Source organism: Ursus arctos, unplaced genomic scaffold (assembly GCF_023065955.2).
Source record: "Ursus arctos isolate Adak ecotype North America unplaced genomic scaffold, UrsArc2.0 scaffold_28, whole genome shotgun sequence".
NCBI classification, from domain to species: Eukaryota; Metazoa; Chordata; class Mammalia; order Carnivora; family Ursidae; genus Ursus; species Ursus arctos.
This window is the reverse complement of record NW_026622963.1, coordinates 14,194,847-14,208,934: the sequence shown is the minus strand read 5'-3', so window position 1 is coordinate 14,208,934 and position 14,088 is coordinate 14,194,847. Positions and strand designations below refer to the sequence as shown.

General features: G+C 36.4%; 1 protein-coding gene across 1 annotated transcript in view; it reads left to right on the top strand.

Moving 5' to 3' along the window:
* GABRG3 (gamma-aminobutyric acid type A receptor subunit gamma3) overlaps positions 1 to 14,088 on the top strand; it is a 635,102-nt gene that overhangs the window by 358,079 nt on the left and 262,935 nt on the right. The window lies entirely within an intron of this gene.

The window sequence follows — 14,088 nt, the reverse complement described above, 5'->3', positions numbered from 1 at the left end:
TGAGCATTTACAATTATCACCCCATTTGACCCTGGGAGGCCCTGTGTTTCCCAATGACTTTCACAGCTATGGAAATCCAGCAAGAGCAATGAGGTCATCTACTACATCACCGGGGGTTTGAATCAAGCCCGAAAGCTATTGAGTTTGTGCTCTTGATTATTATTATCACTATTATTTTTATTGTTATTGGTAGAGGACTGGTGGATCAAAAACAGATACCCAGGTCATAAGATATGAGATGTATTTTGCTGCAGTGTGGTTTTACTCCAGTAAACCATTTAAGGCACACACACACACACACAGAGTACTTTTTATCTTTGACACTTACGTCAACTTGTAACCATATTGGAACTAGAGAAATTATTAGAGAAATGTCACTGCTGCTACAGTGATGTATGAAATGTCTGAGAATGTTGGCTGATTTTCAGAGTTTTGAGAGGCAATGCTCCATTCTCCCAAGGCAATTAATTTGGAAGAGGAATAAATGCCAGTTAGTAAATCTCAGTGTCAGTGTGTCTGGGTCCTGCCGCTGCTGAGTTACAGCAAAGTGTGCATCCAGTTCTCTCTCTGGGCTGATGCCACACCCAGCACCAAGCAGTGGCCAGACAGCAGTGACAGGTCCTCTTTTGTGCATGAGTTTCCTGTCAGTGTACAGAGAAGCACATTTAAACCCCATTCCCACCTGCCAATACCCTTTTTACAGATGAGAAAACTGAGTCTTACATAAATAATAAAAATTCAGGTTCAAGGTCATACAGCTAGTGGATGGTTGATAAAATCAACTCTTGCTTCCCCAAATCTTAGATTTTCTCTACCAGACCAGCCTTTACCTGGCGGTTATTAGCTAAATAGAACCAGTGTCAAGGCAAATGACCCATTGTTGGGCATTCTAGAAATGTATTCTCTATCACTTCCACCCATACTCTGAACACTGCCTCCTCAGTGGATGATTGAAAGACATGAACTTGCGTGCAGGACATGACACAGCTACTGCTTCCATTTCCCCCAAACATTCCAGACAGAAAAGGAACTTGGAAATGTAAATCTCGGGGGATTCCTAGGGAAAGGTGCATTTTTCAAAGGAGAACATGGCACATTCTTTATCAAAGCATTGTGGAAGTAATTTGTAAACAGCTTGTTAAATGATAGTAGGAATACTTGGAGCTTCCCCTCCCCTCCTCTTTGCCTTTGTTCCTCTGAGTGAACCGAAATAGGGAGTCTGCCTTCTAGATCTTGATTCAGAGGGTTCTGTCTGAATTAGATGAGCCATGGACAGAAAGCAGCACTCTTCACTCACCTGCTTCTTCCCTGTGGTTGGGCTCTTAGCAAGCTTCACACTGTTTCCTACTCTGCTTAGGGGTTAAAGTGCATCTCAGCAAGGGTGTGTAGACAGTTCTAGGATTATTGAGCCATGCCAAGGTGGGTGCACTCAGTGAGCAACGGCAAAATATAGTGAACTGTGAACACAGAACTTCTACAAAAAATATTTTGAATTCCCTGCCTGTCTACTATAAAACTTGTCTTTTTCCTCCTGCCCTTTCAACTGTCCAATGATAGTTTGCGTGGTGCCACTAACTTATCTGACCTTCATAGATAAATATGAGAAAGGAGGAGAAATATGGACTAAGAGCTTGGCTTTTCCATTCCTTAGGAAAAGCTGCTGTGCTTTATTTCACTTGTCCACTGATATACCTGTTTAATTGGTGTAAGATCATGGAGTGGAGAAGACCCTGTGGTCTTCAGTTATGACTGAAAGAAAGTCTGGGAAAAATGCTCTGTTGTCACTTTAACAGCATGAAAAGATGAAAATAGGAAATGTGTAAACCAAATAACTTCCCTTGCTGGACCAACGAAGCCAGAATGTAATTGGGAGGAAAGACTATCAATGCATTTTGGTTATAAACTGCTCTTTCTGTATACTTAGTCATTATTAAAAAACAAACAAACAAACAAATGAGCTTTTTGAGTTTTGGAGGTTAGGGATCATATTTTCTGTGAGCTACTAAATACCTGTTCACACTAGGTGCTTAATATATATTTGTTCTGTGTAGGTAGCTGGCTAAGGTCAACTATTTATATTAGCAACTCAAGGTGATGCAGCCCATGTAATGCCTCATTCGGAGGATACTATTGGCCTAAGTAGGTTGTGAGCTCATTAATGAGAACATATGCTGCTCTTATTAAAGAATATTGCCCATCAACAAATTCTAAAATCACATCTCAAACAAGAAGAGACATGGGAAATCTCTGTAATTTTGGCTCAGTTTTGCTGTGAAGCTAAAACTGTTCCAAAAAGTAAAATCTATTAAAACAAACAAACAAACACCTAAGGCTGAGAGAGAGAATCCAAAGAAGAAGCAAACCGGAAGCAGGTCTTCTTCCAAGGATTTACACCGGGACCTTGTTGGAGCAGGTGTGGTGGCAGCTCTCCAGATGGTGGAAAATTCTCTGGGCTGACCTGGGCCAGAGCTGGTTTATGGTTGGCATGCAAGCAGGAGGCACCTGGTCAGAGTCCAAATGGGTAAAAAAACTTGACTGGTATTTTCAAGCAGGAAACAACCCTGTGGTTATAGGTGATGAAGCCTGATTGGAAGGCCCAGAGAGGAAGTCAGGGCTTCAGGAGCTGCCCAATGGCTGTGTGATGTGAGGCCTGAGGTATGTGGTATCTGTGTCAGATGTTTCTTGACACACTGATGGGGTGCAGGTAGACCCAGGCACATGGATGGATTCGTGGAGGAGGATAAGGCATCAGGAACTGGTCACTGAATGGTTAGCACAAAAGCTGGGGTGTACAGTGTCTCTACTGAGGTAAGCAGGCAAGAACTGGGGCTGCAAATTCACAAAGGGACTGCGTGCTCTGAGTGTACACTGTATAGCAGCAGAAGAAAAAGCCAAGAGAGGCACACTTAAGCTAGGAAAAGAAGTCCCATCCTTTTTCAGTTTCTTTCCTATGTCCTCTACTGTCAACACTTAAACACTGTACCAGCTGTAAAGGAGAATTGTTGACAGAGGTCCATGTCTGTCATCATAGAGCAGGAAGTAAAAGGTGAATTTACAGCTGAAAGGCAATGCATTTATAAGTGCAAATAACTATCAAATGCATATTAGTTTAAATATATCTTGAATTTGTGTATTAATTTCCTTTCCTCTATATTGTGATTCTTTAAACTTTCACTAACACTCAGATTTAAAATCTGTTCTCTACTGATTCAACTAAATGATCAACTAAATGATATACCAAAACAGGAAATCTGAATCATTCTTCTTCTTTAAAATTTTTCAAAAATTACTCATTCATAAGTAAATTTAAAATTTATTTATCTAGAAAAGAGAAAGGAAGAAAAAGAAGAGAAAGGAAGAAAGGAAGAAAAAGGAAAGAAAGAAAGAAAGAAAGAAAGAAAGAAAGAAAGAAAGAAAGAAAGAAAGAAAGAAAGAAAGAAAGAAAGAAAAAGAAAGAAAGAAAGAAAGAAAGAAAGAAAGAAAGAAAGAAAGAAAGAAAGAAAGAAAGAAAGAAAGAAAAAGAAAGAAAGGGAAGGAAGGAAGGAAGGAAGGAAGGAAGGAAGGAAGGAAGGAAGGAAAAAAGGAAAGAGATAGAGACAAAGACAAAGAGAGGGAGAGAGAGAGTTGACAGTGGAAGAGCACTCTTCATCAACTTTCATTATTTGGGAACACAACCAAAACAATCCTATTATTCTTTACGTGAGCATGAACAGAGGACTTGGGTAAAATTTAAGTACAGGTGAACTACATTCTATACATTTAAACACATTTCCTTTCTTTGGGTGACCCAGAAGTGGAGAAAAATCAGACAACTCTATGCATTTTCATGTTTTATTGCAGCCAGGCAGAGGTGGTAGAATTGAAGATGATGTACACCTTTTGAGCTTGAATAAAAAAGAAAATAGTTATGGTGAAAGGCAATGCTTTGTTTCAGGGCTCTATAAATATGTTTGACACATAGCTTATATCAAGTGGTGTATTTCCTGAGAACTTAGAGGGTGCTAGGATCTCAAGTCATCATCTTATGAAGTATGTGATCTGTACTGAGAGAACTGGGAGTGAGGAGCATCATGTCTGTTCTCAACTTGTTAGGCTTATTTGTTTTTTAAGCTTTTATTTAAATTCCTGTTAGTTAATATACAGTGTAATAATAGTTTCAGGTGTACAATATAGTGATTCAACACTTCCATACAACATCCAGTGCTCATCACAAGTGCATTCCTTAATCCCACCACTAAATTAACCCATCCCTCACCCACTGTCCCTCTATAGTTGAGAGTCTGTTTCTTGGTTTGCCTCTCTCTTTTACTTTTTTCTCCTTTTGCTCATCTGTTTCTTAAATCCCATGTATGAATGAGATCATATGGTATTTGTCTTTCTCTGACTGACTTATTTCAGTTACCGTAATACTCTCCAGCTCCATCCATATCATTGCAAATAGCAAGATTTGATTCTGTTTTATGGCTGAGTAATATTCCAGTGTGTGTGTGTGTGTGTGTGTGTGTGTGTGTGTGTGTGTATCACATTTTCTTTATCCATTCATCAATGGACACTTGGGCTGTTTCCATAGTTTGACTATTGTAGATAATGCTGCTATAAACATCAAGGTGCATGTATCCCTTTGAATTAGTATTTTAGTATTATTTGAATAAATACCTAGTAGTGCCATTGCTGGATTATAGGGTAGTTTCTATTTTTAACTTTTTAAGGAACCTCTATACTTTTTTCCAGAGTGGCTGTACCAGTTCTCATTCCCAACAACAGTGCAAGAGAGTTCCCCTTTCTCCACATCCTCCCTAACACCTGTTGTTTTCTCTGTTATTGATTTTAGCCATTCTGACTCCTGTAAGGTGTCATCCTGTAAGGTGACATCCCATTGTACTTTTGATTTGCATTTTCCTGATGATGAGTGATGTTGAACATCTTTCATGTGTCTGTTGAAAATCTCTGCCTCTTCTTTGGAAAAATGTCTATTCATGTCTTCTTTCCATTTTTAAATTAGATTACTTGTTTTTTGGGTGTTGAGTTTTCAAAGTTCTTTATATATTTTGGATACTATTAACTGGCTATGTCATTTGCAAATATCTTCTCCCATTCCACAGGTTGCCTTTTAGTTTTGTTGGTTGTTTCCTTTGCTGTGCAGAAGCCTTTTATTTTGATGAAGTCCCAATAGTTTATTTTTGCTTTTGTTTCCCTTGCCTCAGGACACACATCTAGAAAGAAGTTGTTATGGCCAATGTCAAATAGGTTACTGCCGGTGTTCTCCTCTAGGATTTTTATGGCTTTAGGTCTTTTTTTTTTTTTTTAAGATTTTTATTTATTTATTTGACAGAGAGAGAGACAGCCAGCGAGAGAGGGAACACAAGCAGGGGGAGTGGGAGAGGAAGAAGCAGGCTCATAGCGGAGGAGCCTGATGTGGGGCTCGATCCCATAACGCCGGGATCATGCCCTGAGCCAAAGGCAGATGCCCAACCGCTGTGCCACCCAGGCGCCCCTATGGTTTTAGGTCTTTAATCCCTTTTGAATTTATTTGTGTGTATGGTGTACAAAAGTGGCCCAGTTTCATTCTTTTAAATGTAGCTGTTGGAGACATTCTTTTTCCCATTGGATATTCTTTCCTGTTTTGTCAAAAATTAATTGACCATATAATTGTGGGTTCATTTCTGGGTTTTCTTTTTTTTATTAAGATTTTATTTATTTATTTGAGAGAGAGAGAATGAGTGGGAAGAGGGGCAGAGGGAGAGGAACAAGCACGTTCCCCATTGAGCTGGGAGCCTGACACACAGCTTGATCACAGGACCTCAAGATCATGACCTGAGCTGAAGTCAGATGCTTAACCCACTGAGCCACCCAGGCACTCCAGGTTCTGTGTTTTGTATTCTGTTCTACTTATCTAGGTCTATTTTTCTGCCAGTACCATGCTGTTTTGATTACTACAGCTTTGTAATATAACTTGAAGTCCAGAATTGTAATGCCTTTTCCTTTGCTTTTTCAAGATTGTTTTGACTATTCAAGGTCTTTTGTGGTTCCCTGCGTATTTTAGGATTGTTTGTTCCAGTTCTGTGAAAAATGCTGTTGGATTTTTGATAGGGCTTTCCTTATAGATTGCTTTGGGTAGTATATAAAATCTTGCCATTTGCAATGGAATGGATGGAGCTAGAGTACAATGCTAAGTGAAATATGTGAAAAAAATGCTGTTGGTATTTTGGTAGGGATTACATTGAATCTATAGATTGCTTTGGATAGTATTGACATTTTAATAATATCTATTCTTTCAATCCATGAGCATGGAATGTCTTTCTATTTCTTTAGGTCATCTTTAATTTCCTTCACAGTGCTTATAGTTTTCAGAGTACAGGTTTTTTACCTCTTTGATTAGGCTTATTCCTAAGTATGTTATTGTTTTTGGTGCAATTGTAAATGGGACTGATTCCTTAATTTCTCTTTCTGTGGCTTTATTATTGGTGTATAAAAATTCTACAGATCTCTGTACATTGATTTTTTTATCCTGCAACTTAACTGAATTCGTGTATCAGTTCTAGCAGTTTTTGGGGGAGTCTTTTGGGTTTTCTGTATATAGTATCATGTCATCTGCAAAAAGTTTTGCTTCTGCCTTGTTGATTTGGGTGCCTTTTCTTTCTTTTTATTTTCTGATTGCTGTCATGGGTAGGGCTTACGCTACTATGTTGAATAAAATTGGTGAGAGGAGATATCCTTGTCTTGTTCCTGACCTTGGGGAAAAATTCTTAGTTTTTCCCTATTAAGGATGATATTAGATGTGGGTTTTTCATATATGGTCTTTATTATGTTGAGGTATGTTCCCTCTAAACCTACTTTCCTACTTTATTGAGGGTTTTGATCATGAATGGATGCATGGATGCTATACTTTGTCAAATGCTTTTTCTGCATTTACTGAAATGATCATATGGTCCTTATCCTTACTTTTTTTTGTGATGTATCACATGGATTAATTTGTGAATTTTGAACCACACTTGCAACGCAGAGATAATTCCCACTTGATCATGAAGAATGATTTTTTTAATGTATTGTTGGATTTAATTTGCTAGTATTTTTTTGAGGAGTTTTGCATCTATGTTCATCAGATATATTGGCCAGTAGTTCCCTTATTTTTTGGTTTTGGTATCAGGGTAGTTCTGACTTTGTAAAATGAATTTGGGTTTTCCTTCCTTTTTTATTACTTGGAATAGTTTGAATAGAATAGGTATTAACTCTTCTTCAAATGTTTGGTAGAATTTACCTGGAAGCCATCTGATCCTGGACTTTCGTTTGTTGGGAGTTTTTTATTACTGATACTATTTCTTTGCTGGTCTGCTCAAGTTTTCTATTTATTCCTGTTTTAGTTTTGGTAATTTATGTTTCTAGGAATTTTCCGCTTCTTCCAGTTTGCCCAATTTGTTGGCATAATAGGTTTTCATGATATTCTTTTGTGAGTTTTTCTGTGGTGTTATTTATTATTTCTGCTCTGTCATTTTTAATTTTATTTATTTGGGTCCTTTCTCTTTTCCTTTTGTTAAGTCTGGCTAGAAGTTTATAAATGTTATTATTAAAAAAAAAAAAAGCAAAAAGCAATAACAGAAAAAACAGCTCCTGATTTCATTTATCTGTTTTATTGGGGTTTTTTGTTTGTTTGTTTGTTTGTTTGTTTGTTTCTATGTCATTTATTTCTACTCTACTGTTTATGATATCTTTCTTTCTGGTGGCTTTAGGCTACATTTGTTTTTCTTTCTCTAGCTCCTTTAGGTGTAAGGTTATGTTGTTAATTTGAAATGTTTCTTGCTTTTTGACTGCATCCTAAAAGTTTTGGACTGTTTTCATTTTCATTTGTTTACATGTATTTTTAAAATTTCTTCTTCGATTTCCTGGTTGACCCATTCATTATTTGGTAGCATGCTATTTAACCTCCATGTATTTGTTGTCTCTCCAAATTTTTTTCTTGTGGTTGACTTCAAGTTTCACAGCATTGTGGTGGAAAAGATGGATGGTATAACTTCAATCTTCTTGTATTTGTTAAGGCCTGTTTTGTGACCTAATATATGCTCTGTTCTGAAGAATGTTCCAAGTGTACTTGAAAAGAATGTGTATTCTGCTATTTTAGGATAGAATATTCTGAATACATCTATTAAGTCCACCTGAACCAGTGTGTCACTCAAAGCCATTATATCCTTGTTGATTTTCTGTTTAGATGATTTGTCCATTGATATAAGTGGGGTGTTTAAGTCCCCTACTATTATCATATTATTATTGATTAGTTTCATTTACTATTGATTAGTCATTAATTGTTTTATATATTTGGGTTGTCCCACATTGAGTGCATAAATATCTACAATTGTTACATCTTCTTGTTGGATTGTCCCATTTATTATTATATAGTGCCCTCTTTTTCTATTGTTACAGTCTTTGCTTTAAAATCTAGTTTGTCTAATATATGTTTTTCTACTCCAGCTTTCTTTTGACATTCATTTGAATGATAAATGTTTTTCCATTTCCTCACTTTCAATCTACAGGTGTCTTTAGGTCTAAAATGAGTCTCTTGTAGGCAATATATAGACGGGTCTTTTATTAATCCATCTGGCATCCTATGTCTTTTGATTGGAGAGTTTAGTCCATTCACATGCACATTAATTATTATTAGATATGTATTTATTACCATTTTATAACCTGTTTTGTGGTTGTTTCTGGAGATTTTCTCTGATCCTTCCTTGTCTTTCTTTCATATTTTGTTAATTTTCTTTAGTGATATATTTGGATTTCTTTCTCTTTTTTCTTTGCATGTTTATTAATAGTATTTGATATATGGTTACCATTAGGTTTGTATATAACCTCTTCTGCAAATAGCAGTCTATATTAAGTTGATGGTCATTTAAGTTTGAACCTATTCTTTTCTCCTCTTCTCCTCATGCTTTAGGTATATGTTATTATATTTTGTATTCTTTTTATGAGTTCCTTGACTGTTTTTTTACAGAAATATTCATTTTTACTGCTTTTGTGTTTCCTGCCTTTATACTGTCACTTTTGATCTTTCCTTTCCACCCAGAGTCCCATGTAATATTTCTTGCAGGGTTGATTTAGTGGCCACAAACCCTTATTTATTTATTATTATTATTATTATTATTATTATTAATTATTATTTTGTCTGGGAAACTCTTTATCTCTCCTATTCTGAACAATAGCCTTGCTGGATCAAGTATTCTTGGGTGCAGATTTTTCCTATTCAGCACTTTGAATATATCATGCCACTCCCTTTTGGATTGCTACGTTTCTGTTGAGAAATATCCAACTAGCCTTATGTGTTTTCCCTCATAAGTTAAGGACTTCTATTTTCTTGTTGTTTTAAAACCTTTTTCTTTATCACTATATTTTGCAAATTTAATTAAAATATGTCTCAGTGTTGCCTGTTTTTGTTGATTTTGATGGGAGTTCTCTGTGCCTCCTGGATCTGGGTGTCTGTTTCCTTCCCCAGATTAGTGACATTTTCAGCTATTATTTCTTACAATAAATTTTGTGCCCACTTTTTTTTTTATCTCTCTTCTTCTAAGACACCTGTAATACTAATGTTATTATGTTTGATGGTCACTGAGTATCCTAAGTTTATTCCATTTTGCATAATTCTTATTTCTATCTTTTGTTCAGCTTCATTGCTTTCCATTATTTTGTCTTCTAGGTCATTAATTCATTCATCTGATTCTTCTAGCCTGCTGTTCATTGCATCAAGCATGTTTCTGGTTTTGTTTATTACACTCTTCATCTTTAATTCTTTTTTAACTCTTTTGTCTCTGTGGTAAGGGTCTTACTGATGTCTTCCATTCTTTTCTCAAGTCTAATGTGTATCCTTATGATTGTTGCTTTAACTTCTCTATCAGGCATGTTGTTTATATCTGTTTGGCTTAGGTCTCTGTCTGTGACCTTATCTTGTTCTTTCATTTGGCATAAATTCCTTTGTATTCTCATTTCTCATTTTGTCTAAGTCTTTGCCTTCTTCTATGTGTTAGAAAAGCCAGTTTTATCTCCTCCTGAATGTAATGGCCTTATGAAGAAGAGGTCTTGCAATACTCAGGGCCTGGCACTTCAGGGAGCACCCAGCCTCCAGTGTGTGTTGTGTGTACTTTGCTGTTGTGTTCTGTCCTTCAGGCCAGTCATCTGCAGAGGTTCTCCTTGCCTGCTGTGGGCAGTGTTTTGTCTCTGGCTTGAATATGGTGAGTTTTAACTAGGTGTGTTCTGGTTTGCTTGTGAAATGAGACCTGTCACCACCTCCACTGGAACTGAGCCGTGCAAAACTCTCTGAAGACATGGTGTGGACAGGAGTTTATACTTGTCTTTTGGGGGAAGGTGCCACCACAATGGGACTGAGGCAAACATGACTGAGAAGGGCAGTTCCACCACAGCACAGAGGGGTGGGACTTAGTGTAAACAAGTTAGTCAGCCAGTGTCCAGGTTATTCTGTTTCCTACAGGTGGCTCTGTGTTTAATCTGAGGGGCGGGAAGGGAAATGGCACCAGCCAGCTACTTTGTTCCCTGAGAGGTGTCTCCATGAGCACTGCCTTTCAGAGATACCTGAGAAGAGCAAATAATCTCCTCACTGTGTACCCTGGGTGCTCTTGAGATCAATGTTTCACACTGTATGTCCCTGGATTATTTGCCTGCTTTCTCTCCAAGCGCAGTACAGTGTCCTCCCGACTCTATCTCAGCCAAGCCTGCTGACCTTTAAAACTCCAGGCTTTAAGCTTGCAATAACTGATGAAATTCAGTCTTTCTCATTCTCCAAGCCAATGACTATGGGGAAACATTCTCCTTTTGTGTACCTCTGTGTACTCTTCTCCCTCTTGCCCTTCTCTGCAGCCATGGCTCCCTCCCCTCCACAGCAGCCAGGAATCCTTTTCTCCCTGAAGCTATATCTCCACACTTCCTACCTTCTTTAACGCATGTTCTTCTCTCCTTTTAGTTGTGGAATTTGTTCTGTCAGTCTTCAGGTGGATTTCTGGGGGTATTTATTATGATTTGATAGTTATCTAGTTGTATTCATGGGATGAGGTGAGCCTAAGGTCCTCCTACTCTGCTGCCATCTTCCTCTCAACTTGTTAGGCTTATTCTGCATTAACACACATTCTCATGCTTGTATGCTTGGAATAAAAGAAACATTGGGTCAGACTCTGTTTTAGGTGAGGGATTTCATTATCAGTCTTAATACCTCAGTAATGTGAAGTGATGAATGTTTTTTGTTGTTGTTGCTTGTTTTATTATAGGTCTGATGCAGACTATGAATTCCAATGCAAATATGCTTTGCTATTCAATAGTATCTTTCAGAGCTCATCCCATTACTAGTCTTTCTAAAGAATTTTCATTAAAGAAGTCCCATAGTGAAAAGTTAATATTGGACAGAAATGAATATTGGAAACATTCTCTTAATTTAGCTGAATTAAACTTTTGAAAGGCAATGTAATTTTTATGATGAAATTATTTTGATCATTATACCAAATTCTATAAACATTTAAGATATTTTAAGCCACAGACTAGTGCTTTCTTTGATCATAAGTTTATGAACTAATTGGAAAATTACCAATTGATAAAACAGTGTTTTTGATTTAGATTTGAGTCTTTTCTGCAATTTAATAGCTGTGTAAGTTCCTGGATTTGCTGAGATAGGGATGTTGAAGTCTCTTAAGAGATTTGTATACTTCTCTTTTCAGTTCTTTCAATTTTATCTCATGTATTTTGATATTATCTTATTAGGTACATACACATCTAGAATGGCTTTGTCTTCCTATAGAATTAACACCTCTATCATTGTATAATGTAACTTTTTACCCCTGATTAACTTTCTTATTCTGATGTCAACTTTGTCTGAAACTAAAATAACTATTCTTTCTTTTGATTAATGTTAGCAAATCTTTCTCCATCCCTTTAATATTAAACCTGAGTCTTTCTGCTTGAAGTGGGTTCCATATAGACAACATAAAGACAACTCTTATTTTAACTCATCCTGACAGTCTCTGTCTTTTACTTGAGATATTTAGAGCATTTTGATTTAAAATGATCATTAATATAACTGGATTAATATCTACTATGTTTATAATTGTTTTTGTTTCATTACATTTGTTCTTTGATTCCCCTCTCCCTTTTTCTCCCTTCTTTGGTTTTAACTGAGCATTTCATGTGATTTTATGTGATTCCATTTAATTCTTAGCATATCAGTTATATTATTTTAAAAAATGAGAGTTGCCTTGAGGTTTGCAATTTACATTCTGAACAACTGTAAATCTAATTTCAAATAATGGGATATTACTTCACGTGTGGTGCAGATTCCTGATTAGAGAATTTGCTTTTTTTTTCTGTCCTTTGTGATATTACTGTTTTTTATTTCACTTATCCATATGTTATAATCACATTGTTACTATTTTAAACAGCATATTTCCATCAATGAAAAGTTAGTACAAGATTTTATTTTCTCTTTATTTTTCCCTAATACTCCTTTATTTGTGTAGATCTGAATTTCTGACATCATTTTTCTTCTGTCTGATTAACATTTCTTGAAGGACAAGGCTATTGTTGACAAATTTCCTTAGCTTGTGTTTGTATGAGAAAGTGTTTTTCCTTCACTTTTGAAGGATAATTTATCTGGATATTGAATTCTAGGTTAGTGTTTTATTCTTTCTTTCAACATTACAAATATTTCACTCCAGTTTCTTCCCTGAATTTTTTTAAAGACTTTATTATTAGGTTTCTAGCAAAATTAAGAGGAAGTTACAGAGATTTTCCTTATACTCCCACCTTACACACACATAGCCTCCCTTATTACCAATGTCCCCCACTAGAGTGTACATTTGTTATAATTAATGAGCCCACATTAACATGTAATTATCACCCAAAGTCCATAGTTTACATTTGGGTTCAATCTTGGTGCTGTACATTCTGTGGGTTTGGAAAAATGTATAAACACATGTATTCACATTATAGTGTCACACAGAGTACTTTCACTGCCCTAAAACTCCTCTGTGCTCTGCCAGTTCATCCCTGTACCCTATGCCTATCCCTTGGCAACCACTGATTTTTCTACTCTCTCCATAGTTGCGCCTTTTCCAGAAAGTCATATAGTTCAAATCACAGTATATGTCCTTTTCGGATTGGCTTTTTTCACTTAATAATGTGCATATAATGTTCATCCATGTCTTTTTATGGTTTGATAGCTCATTACTTTTTAGTGCTGATTAATATTTCATTGTTTGGTTGTACCATAGTTTGTTTATCCATTAACCCACTGAAGAATATCTTGGTTGCTTCCAAACATCCATGTGCAGCTTTTAGTGTGAACATAAGTTTTCAATTACAATGGACAAATAACAAGGTGTGTGATTGGTGGATTGTATGGTTGGAGTATGTTTAGTTTTGTAAGAAGCTGCCAAACTGTCTTCCAAAGTGGCCCTACCAGCATGGTTTCTGACATGCACACTGGAATTTTTGTCCTTGTTTCCCTAATGTTAGGGTTTATAAGCCCTCTTACCACCTGCTACCATACTCACGTCTTTTTTCTCCCCAAAATTTACCATTTGTCTTTGGTTTTCTGCAGTTTGAGTATGATATGTCTAGATGATGGAGTTTGTGTTCATTGTTGTGTTTTTTTAAAAACTGCTTCATGTTCTCTGAGCTTTTTGGATGTGTGGTTTGATGTCTGTCAATCTTGGAAAATTCTTAGCCCTTATTGTATTACTTTATATATTTCTTCTCCTCCTTTCTTTCTCTTCCTTTTAGTATTTTAAATCTTTTTTTTTTTTAGATGTTATTTATTTATTTGTCAGAGAGAGAGAGAGAAAGAAAGAAAGCACAAGCAGGGGGAGCAGCAGGCAGAGGGAGAAGCAGGCTCCCTGCTGAGCAAGGAGATTAATGTGGGACTTGATCCAGGACTCCAGGATCATGATCCAAGCCACAGGCAGATGCTTAACTGACTGAGCCACCCAGGGGTCCCCTCTCCTTTTAGTTTGTTAATAAAATATATGTATATTATATAACTATATATGTTATATCTATATATTTTGCATGTATTATATATATTTAATAATATATATGTATATATGT